Raw genomic sequence first — 12,466 nt, forward strand, 5'->3', positions numbered from 1 at the left:
GAAATGTAGTTATAAAACTGAATGTTAATGTCAAAAATTGTCAAAAGAATATTTGTCATGAGAGATATATATTCCAGTGGAGGATCATAGATAATAAACAAGTCAATAAATTTTAAAATGATGAGATAAAGGATGTAAATGTAACAACATACAAGTTCCCTGTCTGGGCTTTTCCAGTCTGTGGGCTGTTGTCAACAGTATTTATGATGTTGCAGAAGATGGAGTAATTCACTCCTGTAGTAAATGACTCCATTCTGCTGTGTTTTTTGACTTCTTGTGCCTTAAAAAAAAAGTCTCCTGTTACCAGACTGTGAACTGTTTTAAAACTGTATTCATAGAATTGGAGAACAAAATAGGAACTTAAAAATAATCTAATCCAAATGAATACCTAGAGTTTGAGTGACTGGCCTCAAATTACTCTGTTATTTAAGAATAGAACCAAAAATAGTTTTGATCTTGCTGCTATCTGTATGCCTTTCTGTGGTAATTCTTTGTTAATTCTATTTTGCTGTCTTTATACTTCAGTAGCCACAAAACCAGATTAGCTAATATTATTAGGACGGCAAATTCTTTGAGGGTACTTTATTCACTTTTATATCTCCAGGTAACATAGCACTTCTGATAAGGTACGTTTATATCTCCCAGCAGATACCTATTAAACTTGAGGCACAATATGAGTAAATGAACCCTGAGTTAGGATTTGAAAGACATTCATTGATACATAGATTCTTTTACATCATTTTCTTTGCAATTTTCCTTATTTCCTAATTCTTAGGAATAGTTTAAGGAGTTGAAGTTCCTTGAAGCTGAGCTTCAGATAGGTGAGGTTTTTTTTTTTTTTTTTTTTTGAGGCGGAGTCTTCACTCTGTTGCCCAGGCTGGAGTGCAGTGGCGATCTCGGCTCACTGCAAGCTCCGCCTCCCAGGTTCGCGCCATTCTCCTGCCTCAGCCTCCCGAGTAGCTGGGACTACAGGCATCCGCCACCACGCCCGGCTAATTTTTTGTATTTTAGTAGAGACGGGGTTTCACCGTGTTAGCCAGGATGGTCTCGATCTCCTGACCTCGTGATCCGCCCGCCTCGGCCTCCCAAAGTGCAGGGATTACAGGCGTGAGCCACCGCGCCCAGCCTAGGTGAGGTATTACTATAATAGCAATATATGCTTGTAAATGGAGAGCAACTGGCCTTGGTGGGTATCTCTAACAAGAAGAAAAAGGATCCAGGTAGAGAAACACAATACTAGTTGGGGGAAAGGAGAACTGAGGGTTTAATATCTCAAAAAGCAAAATAATTCGATTCTAATTGTCTAGCCCTTCATTAGATAGTTGTAACATAGAGTACTTTTTTTCCATTTACATGTTAGCTGTTCTTTTTAGAAGACAGGTAGTTAAATTCCAAATCATACTAGTAGCTATGAATTCTCATTGTGATGTCTACTTGGATATAGACTAGTTTGTGCTAAGCAGTAGGTCCCTAATGTGCTTGAATGACAGATGTTTAGAAGTAGTTTGTCGATAAAAAATGCGTAGGCTCAAAGCCATGAATATACGTTGATTTTTATCTCTTGCCCTTGCAAGCTTGTTTTCTCTGGGTATCTGAAAAACGTCATGGAAAAAACTTTGACTGTATATATTCTACTCATGGAAAAATGCCTTCTTGCTGTCTCCTACTGGGGGACATGATAAATCTGTGAAAGGCACCTCAGGTAGGTAAGCCTTTGACTTGCTAGGGGTTCATCCTTGCTAGAGTTATGCAGAGAATAAAATATCCATGTATAGTGAATTACACACCAGATTCAATTTCAGTTTTTGCTAAAGTGAGCTTTCTGGCAGATCAGCTGAAAGATCAGCAGAGCCCATTAGAAACCAGAACTGCCCCCACTGCTTTCCACATGGTGTTCTTGACATGGTCTGGTCGCTGCTTCTGGGAACAGAAGCACCTGGTCTACATTCTCTGGGCATTATGTGAAGTCGTCTGATGCCATCTATATTTCCCCTTCCTGGAACCATGACCTGTTATCCTTTCTGGTGCCAAGGACTGCAGTTGAAAATACTTCTTTTCTTATTCCAGAAATCCTGAAGGAGATATTAGCTTTTCTATGCTCTAGCTGTACACATTTCAAAACATAGATTTTTTATTTTATTTATTTATTTAGTTTATTTTTTTAGCAAATAAAAGGTTAAGAATCAGAATGCAAGTGCTGGTAATAAAACAAACAGTCCCAGACAGCCTGTGATCCCAGCACTTTGGGAGGCCAAGGCAGGTGGATCACAAGGTCGGCAGATCGAGACCATCTTGGCTAACACAGTAAAACCCCGTCTCTACTAAAACTACAAAAATTAGCTGGGCATGGGCTGGGCGTGGTGACTCACGCCTGTAATTCCAGCACTTTGGGAGGCCGAGGCAGGTGGATCACAAGGTCAGAAGTTCGAGACCAGCCTGGCCAAGCTGGTAAAATCCCGTCTCTAATAAAAATACAAAAATTAGCCGGGCACGGTGGTGGGCGCCTATAATTCCAGCTACTCAGGAAGCTGAGGCAGGAGAATCGCTTGAACTCGGGAGTGGAGGTTGCAGTGAACTGAGATCCTGCCACTTCACTCTGGCCTGGGCAACAGAGCAAGACTCTGTCTCAAAAAAAAAAAAAAAAAAAAAATTAGCTGGGCATGGTGGCATTTGCCTGTAGTCCTAGCTACGCAGGAGGCTGAGGCAGGAGAATCGCTTGAACCCAGGAGGCGGAGGTTGCAGTGAGCCGAGATCAGGCCACTGCGTTCCCACATGGGTGACAGAGTGAGACTCCTCAAAAAATAAAAAAATTAAAAAAATTAAAAACAAACAAACAAACAGTCCTCTGCCTCTCTCATCCCCAGATCCCCGTCCTGATCCTCAGAGCAACCACTTATTCTTTCTGACTTCTTGAATTGTAGTCCAGAAGTCCAGCTGCTGTTTCCTTTCTATCCCTGTGCTCATTTAAAATATGAATGAGTATATAGTCCTTTAAATATACATTAATTTGTGAGGTGGAAAGTGTTATTACTGAGATTTTTTTTTTGCTAGAAAACCCTAGAGTTCACTTGCTTAAAGTTTTCTTAGAGTCCTGCAAAGCAATACACATCCAGGAATTTGTACTACATGATTTGCATAAAGCTTTCATTTATTGAAAATAGTACTGTGTGCCAGGCATGCAATGCATTAACTGCATATAATAATGTGGTCACATGAATTAAGTACAAGTAATGCTTACTTTACTTACATTAACTTATGTAATCTTCATTTCAACCCTATATGGTGGGTACTTTTATTTTTCTTATTTTGAGGATATGGGGAAACTGAATCACAGAAGGTCAGTAACCTGACCAAAATCACACAACTAGTAAGCAGACTCTCTCTCTCTCTCTCTCTCTCTCTCTCTCTCTCTCTCTGTGTGTGTGTGTTTAAATTTTGTTTTTTTTTTTTTTTTTTTTTTTTGAGACAGGGTCTTGCTCTGTCACGCAGGCTGGAGTGCAGTGGTGCAATCTCTGCTCACTGCAACCTCCGTCTCCGGGGTTCAAGTGAGTCTCCTGCCTCAGCCTTCCAAGTAGCTGGGATTACAGGCACCCACCACCATGCCTATGGGGAAAAGAAAGATCAGACTGTTACTGTGTCTACATAGAAAGAAGTAGACATAAGAGACTCCATTTTGTTCTGTATTTGAGATGCTGTTAATCTGTGACCCTACCCACAACCTTGTCCTTGCAAGAGACATGTGCTGTGGTGACTCAAGGTTTAAAGGATTTTGGGCTGTGCAGGATGTGCTTTGTTAAACAAGTGCCTGAAGGCAGTATGCTTGTGAAAAGTCATCACCATTCTCTTAATCTCAAGTACCCAGGGACACATACACTGCCGAAGGTCACAGGGACCTCTGCCTAGGAAAGCTAAGTATTGTCCAAGGTTTCTCCCCATCTGATAGTCTGAAATATGGCCTCCTGGGAAGGGAAAGACCTGATCGTCTCCCAGCCTGACACCTGTGAAGGGTCTGTGCTGAGGAAGACTAGTGTAAGAGGAAAGAAGGCCTCTTGGCAGTTGAGATAGAGAAAAGCATCTGTCTCTTGCCAGTCCCGGTGGCACATCTCGGTGTAATGGAACATCTCGGTGTAAAACCCGATGGTATGTTCTGTTTACTGAGAAAGGAGAAAACCGCCTTAGGGCGAAAGGTGGGACTTGCTAGCACAATGCTGCTCTTTATGCACTAAAAAGGTTTATGGAGATGTTTACATATGCATATCAAGGCACAGCACTTTTCCTCAAACTTAAGTCACAGAGATCTTTATTCATATGTCTTACTGCTGACCTTCTCCCTGCTATGATCCTATTGTCCTGCCACTTCCCTTTTTCTGAGATGGTAAAGATAATGATCAATAAATACTGAGGGAACTCAGAGACCGGTGCCCGCGCGGGTCCTCTGTATCCTGAACGCCGGTCCCCTGGGCCCACTTTTTCTTTCTCTATACTTTGTCTCTGTGTCTCATTTGTTTTCTCAAGTCTCTCCTTCCACCTAACGAGAAACGCCCACAGGTGTGGAGGGGCAGGCCACCCCTTCACATGCCCAGCTAATTCTTGTATTTATTGTAGAGACAGGGTTTCACCCTGCTGACCAGGCTGTTCTCAAACTCCTGACCTCAGATGATCCTCCCGCCTCAGCCTCCCAAAGTGCTGGCATTACAGGCCTGAGCCACTGCACGGGCCTGGGATCATTCTTAACATACAGAAATATACAGATTTGTTTCCTTTTAAAAAATGGTTACAAAATATTCAATCATTCAGAAACACCATGACGTATTTAACTGTTCCCATATTTTGAGACATTATGCTTTTTACTATGGTAAATAACATTGTATAGATATTATTGCACATTGTAGTCATCTATATTTGTCATTGCTTCCGTAGGTCTCTGAAAGTGAAATTCCTGGGTAAAAGAGTAAAACAGTTTTTCGGAAGGGCTGTAGCCTTTAATTCCGAACCCCTTCTGCGTATGTCTTACTATACTGTCATCATTGCATATTATTAAATTTTATTTGTCCAGTTTGTCAGATGAAAATGGTATTTCGTTCCCTTCTGCAATTCTAGAGGCAGTAGGGGAAAAAAGGAAGTGCTATTTTGTTATAAATTTGTATAACTATGATTATTGCTTATGTATACTTTTATATTTTTTAAACTTTCCATTATCTGCTCATCTACCAAAGTGAACATTCTTCTTATTTTGTTTCTCTGCTTAGCACCTATTCACTTTACTTTTGAAAACAGTCATGGGGTTTTCTATCCTCTCATCTCTTCCTCCCCTTAAATACATCGAAGCTTCCCAAGGGAAAAACTTGTCTAAAACTGGAGCCAAACAAGGGGAATAAGATGAGAGACAGCAAAAGAGAAACCAGTGATGGCATTAGAGTTCCTGCATCAAGAGCAACATAGACCGGGCTCGGTGTCTCAGGCCTGTAATCCCAGCACTTTGGTAGACTGAGGCGGGCAGATCACAAGGTCAGGAGTTCAAGACCAGCCTGGCCAATATGGTGAAACCCCGTCTCTATAAAAAATATAAAAATTAGCTGGGCATGGTGAGTGGTGGCAGACACCTGTAGTCCCAGCTACTCTGGAGGCTGAGGCAGGAAAATCACTTGAAACCGGGAGGCGAAAGTTGCAGTGAGCCGAGATTGTGCCACTGCACTCCAGCCTGGGCAATAGAGAGAAAACTCCAACCCCGTATCAAAAAAAAACAAAAAACAAAAAACAAAAAAAGGCGATATAATCCAGCCTTGTCCTTAGGCTATTTTAGGTTAGCAAACCTCACTGATGATAGACGAGGTCCTAACTGATGTAATATTTTGACCACTTTGAAATTACAATGTCATTGTTATTTCAATACTGATAAAAGAAAACTTCAACCAAATTAAATTTAAAGGAATTGAATTGAGCAATGAATGTTTTGTGAATCGGGCAGCCCCCCTAAATCTCAGCAGATTCAGAGGCTCCAGCGCAGCCACGTGGTGGAAGAAGATTACAGACAAAAAAAGGGAATGACGTACAGAAATTGGAAGTGACACACAGAATGGCTGGATTGGTTACAGCTTGGTGTTTGCCTTATTTGAACACAGTTTTAATACTAGCAGTGTATGAATGGTTGAAGTATGGCCTCTGGAATGGCCAAGACTTAGCTACAGTTACAGAAGTTACATTTTCAATTTTGTCTGACTATTAAGCTAGGTTACAGTTCATCCACAAGGACTCAAATATAGAAGTATGGAGTCCTTCTTAGGCCATATTTAGTTTGCTTTAATAATATCAAAATACTACAAGTAAGGGTGATTTTAAAAAATGTTTTGTTTCGTGTTCATTTTAAAGTCATAAAAACTTGCCAAAATTGTTATGTATCAGAAAATTGACACTGGTACACGACTGTAAGCTGAACTAGGGACCTTATTCAAATTTTACCAATTTTAATATTGAGTATTTTTTTTAAAAAAATACACATTTCTTCATGTTAAGCAGTTTGTGCAATGTGGATAGATTGCTTTTCTAACTAGAAAATAAATATTAAAAATATTTAAAAATATATCAAGCACTACCTAGGTTTTTTAGGCAATATTAATGGACTCAGGAGCTTATTTTACTTTTAGAGTAGAAAACGTTGGAGAGAACATTTGCCTCAGGCATTTGGAGAGTGGATTGAGCATTTAGGTTAATTATTATGTCTTACTCATTATTTAAGACAGGTTAAAATGTAACTTCTTGCAGTGTTCTGTACCATGAAGGAATTTGTTCCTACCCTCATCTATCACCAGTGGTTGAAATCGTTCAGTTTAATGGGTTTCTAAAAGCCATTTCCAGGCAGCTGTGTTTACCCTTCTCTCCAAATGCTCACTGGTGCTTCCTAAGCAAAAATATGACAAGGAACATTTCACTCATCTGTATTTAAATATAAAAGCCTTGCATATATAAATATAAAAGTTTAGTGTCTCTTTTTGTTTTCTCTGATTTGGGCCCATGGCAAAAAAGAAAATAAAAAGCAATAACAAACAAAAAGCAATTTGAAAACAAACGGAGAAGTGAACCAAAAGCAACCCCGAAAATTCAGAGTTCTGATGTTGTAGTTGATTTTCTTGTTTTCTGTTTTTCGTTTTAGGGATGGGGGTCTGTCTATGTTGTCCAAGCTGATCTCAAACTCTTGGCCTCAAGCCATTTTCCTACCTTGGCCTTCCAAAGTTCTGGGATTACAGGCATGAGCCATCACTCCCAGCCCTGATATTACTTAAATGAAATTTGTTAAATAAAAAATAGGTGCCACTGGGGAGTGGAACATAAGGGTGCTAATATTTATTCACATCTACTATGGCTAGATTCCATACTAGGTGCTTTGAATGGCTCAGTTTAATCTTCATGGTGTAATCAAAGTGTACTCATGATGTTGACCTTGAGACAAATGTCTAATAGTATTTAATGAATAGAGATGATAGTGTAATGGGGCAAAGAAGCATTGTAAAGCCAGAGGCAGAAGGTACAATCCAACTTCTGGCTAATTAAGTGATACTGTACTCTCAGATCCTGTCTCTTTAATTATCTTAATTTTATTCTCTAAATAATTCATGATTTTTTATAAAGAATTGAAAAAATATGGGAATGTGTAAGAAAGCAAAAGTCCTTACTTTCCTCATACCCCGATTCTTCTCCCTAGGGATAATTGTCATTAATATATTAATGTGCATCCTTTCTGTCTCCCACAACCTAAATAAAATATATAGTTGAAATTTTGTTAGTAAACAATAAGATTCTAATCAACCCTTTTCGGATGTAAATTACTTACTGTTCATAATGATAGCTTTACTTTTGGCATATTATATTTCTTAATTTCAAATATTGGATCTCTTAGATCACGTGAGGAATAATATGCCATTATATGTATATTTTTCTTACAGGTTTAGAACTTAATAAAAATTGTCAAAATGTACTGAGTTTAAAAGTTACTAAAGTGTATTACTGTGTGCTAGCTTCTTTGCCTATATTATCATATGATAACATGTTTAATCCTCATGAGAACCCTTTAAACTAGGTGCTAAAACTCTTCCTATTGGACAGTTGGGAAATTTGAGACACCGAGGGGTCACATAAATTGGCTAAGATCACAGAGTTACTAAGTGGTGATGCTAAAATTCAAACCCAAAAGCAAGGTTCCAAGATCCCAGAACCAGAACTCTTAACCACTATGCAATGATGAAGATATTGAGCTAGTAAAAGACCATGGTCAATACACACATACACACACAAAGGTGGTAATAACCTAGAAATCACAGTGTTGCTCCCAGGGACAAGGAGATTTTCTACTTTCTATGAAAAAAAATATTTTATTTTATTTTATTTTTGGCATGGGGGTTTAGAAAGAATTTGACTGAGGGTCACAAGGCAGAAAAAGAGACCAAAGCAAGTTTTAGAGCAGGAGTAGAAATTTATTAGAAACCTTTAGAACAGTAAGAAAAGGAAGGAAAGAAAGGAAGAAAAGCACAATTGGAAGAGGACCAAGCAGGTGACTTGAGAAACCAAGTATACCTATATTATTGTTATTCTGAACTAATAAAGTTGACGCTTTCTCATGAGTTTGGATCACAATCCTGAAAGACTTGAATACCATAATCCTGAATGTTGAAATCCCAAAAGATCAAAATCCCTAAAGTCCAAATCCCTGAAATCTAAAATCCCCCCAAAATCACAATCACATGATAATTACATCATGTTTGGTGGAATTATTATCTTGTTATTTTCTTGTTTGAAAATTAGGTATGGGTGATTAAGGAGATGCATGTGGGTGCCAAGTTGACAAGGGGTGAACTTGTGGACTCAATTTTAGGAGTCAACTTGACCGAATTAAGGGATACCAAAAAAACCTGGTAAAGAATTATTTGGGGGAGCATCTGCAAGTATGTTTCCAGAGGAGATTGCTGTGTGAGCCTGAGTGGTGTAGGTGGGGAAGATCTGCCCTCAATGTTGGCGGCACCATCCAATCAGCTAGGGACTTGGAGAGAACAGGTAGAAAAAGCAAATTAGTCTCTTTGAGAGTAGAGACTTTTGCTGCCTTGGACACCAGAACCCCTAACTTGTTGGCTCTTGGACTCCAGAACTTACATCAGTGGTCCCTCAGGTACTGACGCTCTCGGACTGAGAGGTACATTTGCTTCCCTGGTTCTCAACATAAAAACAATGAAGCTTCCTCAATAAATGAAAATATGTCCTTCTTGTACATCTGCATTTGTGAAAGATAAAATTTCACAAGATCTCGGCTCTTTGGGATACTGCAAATGCGGTGGCAATCCATCACAATCTTTCATTGGTCTTGTCAAAAGACTTATGTTGTCCTTCACGGTACTTCAGATGACTGCCGTTACAAAACTAAGGGCACACAATTACCCACCATGGTGATATGCATTTATGCATTTTGCTTTTTGACCTATTTCTTTTTTTTTTTTTTTTTTTTTTTGAGACAGAGTCTCGCTTAGTCGCCCAGGCTGGAGTGCAATGGCGCGATCTTGGCTCACTGCAAGCTCCGCCTCCCGGGTTCACGCCATTCTCCTGCCTCAGCCTCCCGAGTAGCTGGGACTACAGGCGCCCGCCGCCTCGCCTGGCTAATTTTTTGCATTTTTAGTAGAGACGGGGTTTCACCGTGTTAGCCAGGATGGGACCTATTTCTTTATGAATATGGTTTGTCTGCTATAACTGCTGTACCTGTGAGACTCTATAGATGAGTGTTTATGCTTGCAAAAATATGCATATTTTACATATTTTATTGTGTAAAGTTGTCTATACAATAGACCTTTATACAATAATGACAATAGACCTTTACATAATAAAAATATTTTATTTTATTACGTAAAGTGGTCTATGAAATATTCTGTCTTGTTTTTATGTTTCTCAAATATCCTTTTAAAATGTAAATAAATGTTATTTAAAGAATTGTAAATTATCTTTACCAGAATTATATTTTCAAGATTTTGATCTTTTTTAAGTTTTCAACATTTGGAAATATGGCATGTAGGATTGTTTCTTTCAGAATTATTACAGGCTCCTGTTATCCATAACTTTTATGGTTTTCTTTCCTCTTCTGTTGGCCTTTGGCAAAGCAAAAACAAAATAAAAACAAGCCATTTGTCTCTCTTAGTGGTATCTATGCATGGAATGTGCAGAATTATATCTTGTGGCCCAAGAGTTTTAGCCTTCATTAGATTATTCAGTCACATTTCCATTTAATGTCCAGTTTCAACAGTCAGAGCCTCTATCCCATAAGACCAAAGACATTTTAGTCATTTTTCCACTTTTCTGCTTTCCAGCTCTGTTTGGGAACTCCTAGGTAATGCATACAATGTTCCCCAAATCAGTCCTGATTGTTCCCTGTCTCCATCAGTGGTAGGGCTTCAGTCCATTGCTTCAGTCCATTGCTTCAGTCCATTCTCCTGCAGGTCCCCTCTTCCATTTTGAGACCAGCTTCTCCCAAGTGCCACTTGCTTTTCCTTGGGAGAAGGATGATAACAGATTATTCTCTCCAGTGGGAGCAGACATTAGGTTATAATGTTTATTAAAATGTATCAGATAGTTTAAGAAAAACAGAAGGGAATTATAACACAGAAAGCCTAAAACTGGAACCTATAGATAGCCATTCCAGAGTCCACAGATGCAGGCTCCTCTGCAGATGTCACTCTTAGCTCTGGACCCAACTACAAATTGTAGGGAACTGCTTCCCTCCAAAAAGGACTAGCCTTGAACACAAGGAGGCCACTGTTTCACAAAGTCCAGAGAAAGGAAGGTGTTTCTGTCTTAATTTAATTTAATGTAACTTAATTTAGGAGAGCTAAGTAATTAAACATGAGGCCAAAGTACATAAGAAAGTGGCAGTCTTTTATTGCAAATATGCGCACACTCTCCTGTGAGGTTCTCTGGTCCTCAGGTGTAGGGGGCCAGGGAAGTCCCGCCAGCGCTCTCTGGTGAGGTTCTCCGGTCCAGGAATGCCGGTGCCGGCCGGCTGCTACTGGCAGCTGACTTTTATGCATTGGTACTGGAAGGGGGAGGGCAGTGGGTGGGATAAAGGCATGATAGGGCCGTCTCCATAGGCGTGGCTGGGTAAGTTTCGATCTCTTGGGGATTGATGTCCTGCAGCACCTGCTCAGTTGATCTGCATTTTCCCTGGCGCGGCTGCATTTTCCTGGGCGGGGGATCCATTTTCCCGCGGGCGGGTAAGTTGGTGATGAAGAACCCGGAAGTAACAGGGGCGGTGCCTTCTTGTTCACCTTCCTCCATCTTGTCCCTTCTCCCTCACCCAAACAGTTTCTTCTTCTACCCTGTCTAAGCTGAGCCCCTAAAGTCCCCATTTCCTGCCCTAATTATTTAGGGAATAATTGCAGGTGGGGATAAAGTCTCATTGGTTGACAGAGAGCCCTCACCTCATCCCCCACACTTACAGGGGTATGGACTTGCTCTTTGGAATTCCCAGACCATTGAGATGCAACAGTGCATTCCTCAAGCATGCCATTGTTTGGTCTTATGTGACTCTATGTGTAACTTCAACAATCCAGACTTGTTTAGATGCTTTTTAAACTATTTTGTTGTTGCTTTATTGCACTGGCACTTTTATTGAGCAGCTGATAGGAGAGTAGACATCTATCTCTTGTTCCCAATCTAAGGAGAAAGCCCTTAAGTCAGTATTAAGTGTGATACTAAATTCAGTGGGGGTGCTTTTGTTTTTGTTTTTATTTTTGTTTATTAAGAATAGGTGCTGAATTTAGCAAACACCTTATCTGTTTGTATTAATATAATGATTTAGTATTTATCTTTGATTACACTTGTCAGGCCTCTGAACCCAAGCTAAGCCATCATATCTGCAGTAACCTGCACGTATACATCTGGATGGCCTGAAGCAACTGAAGATCCACAGAAGTGAAAATAGCTTAACTGATGACATTCCACCATTGTGATTCGTTTCTACCCCATCCTAACTGATCAATGTTCTTTATAATCTCCCCCACCCTTAAGAAGGTTCTTTGTAATTCTCCCCAGCCTTGAGAATGTACTTTGTGAGATCCACCCCCTGCCCCCAAAACATTGCTCTTAACTCCACTGCCTGTCCCAAAACCTGTAAGAACTCATGATAATCCCATCACCTTTGTTGACTCCTTTTTTGGACTCAGCCTGCCTGCACCCAGGTGAAATAAACAACCATGTTGCTCACACAAAGCCTGTTTGGTGATCTCTTCACACGGACACGTGAAACACTTGGAATAAACTCTTACCTGTGTGGCCACGTGGTAGTATTCTTTCAGTAGGTGGTTGGATTTCATTTGTTAATATTTTGCTGAGAATTTTTACATCTTAGATCTCTAGAATTAGTTTGTAGTTTTCTGGTAACTTTTTGATGATTTTGGTATTAGGCTAATGCTGGCCTTAGAAGATGAGTTGGAAAGTA

General features: G+C 39.9%; 1 long non-coding RNA gene across 1 annotated transcript; it reads left to right on the forward strand.

Moving 5' to 3' along the window:
- The first annotated feature begins 11,172 nt into the window (after positions 1–11,172).
- On the forward strand, positions 11,173–12,237 carry LOC141408035 (uncharacterized). Its single transcript, XR_012420070.1, has 2 exons — positions 11,173–11,240; positions 11,854–12,237. It is a non-coding gene; the product is annotated as an uncharacterized lncRNA (long non-coding RNA).
- The last annotated feature ends 229 nt before the right edge of the window (positions 12,238–12,466 follow it).

The sequence above is a fragment of the Macaca fascicularis genome, chromosome 11 (genome assembly GCF_037993035.2).
Source record: "Macaca fascicularis isolate 582-1 chromosome 11, T2T-MFA8v1.1".
In the NCBI taxonomy this organism is placed as follows: Eukaryota; Metazoa; Chordata; class Mammalia; order Primates; family Cercopithecidae; genus Macaca; species Macaca fascicularis.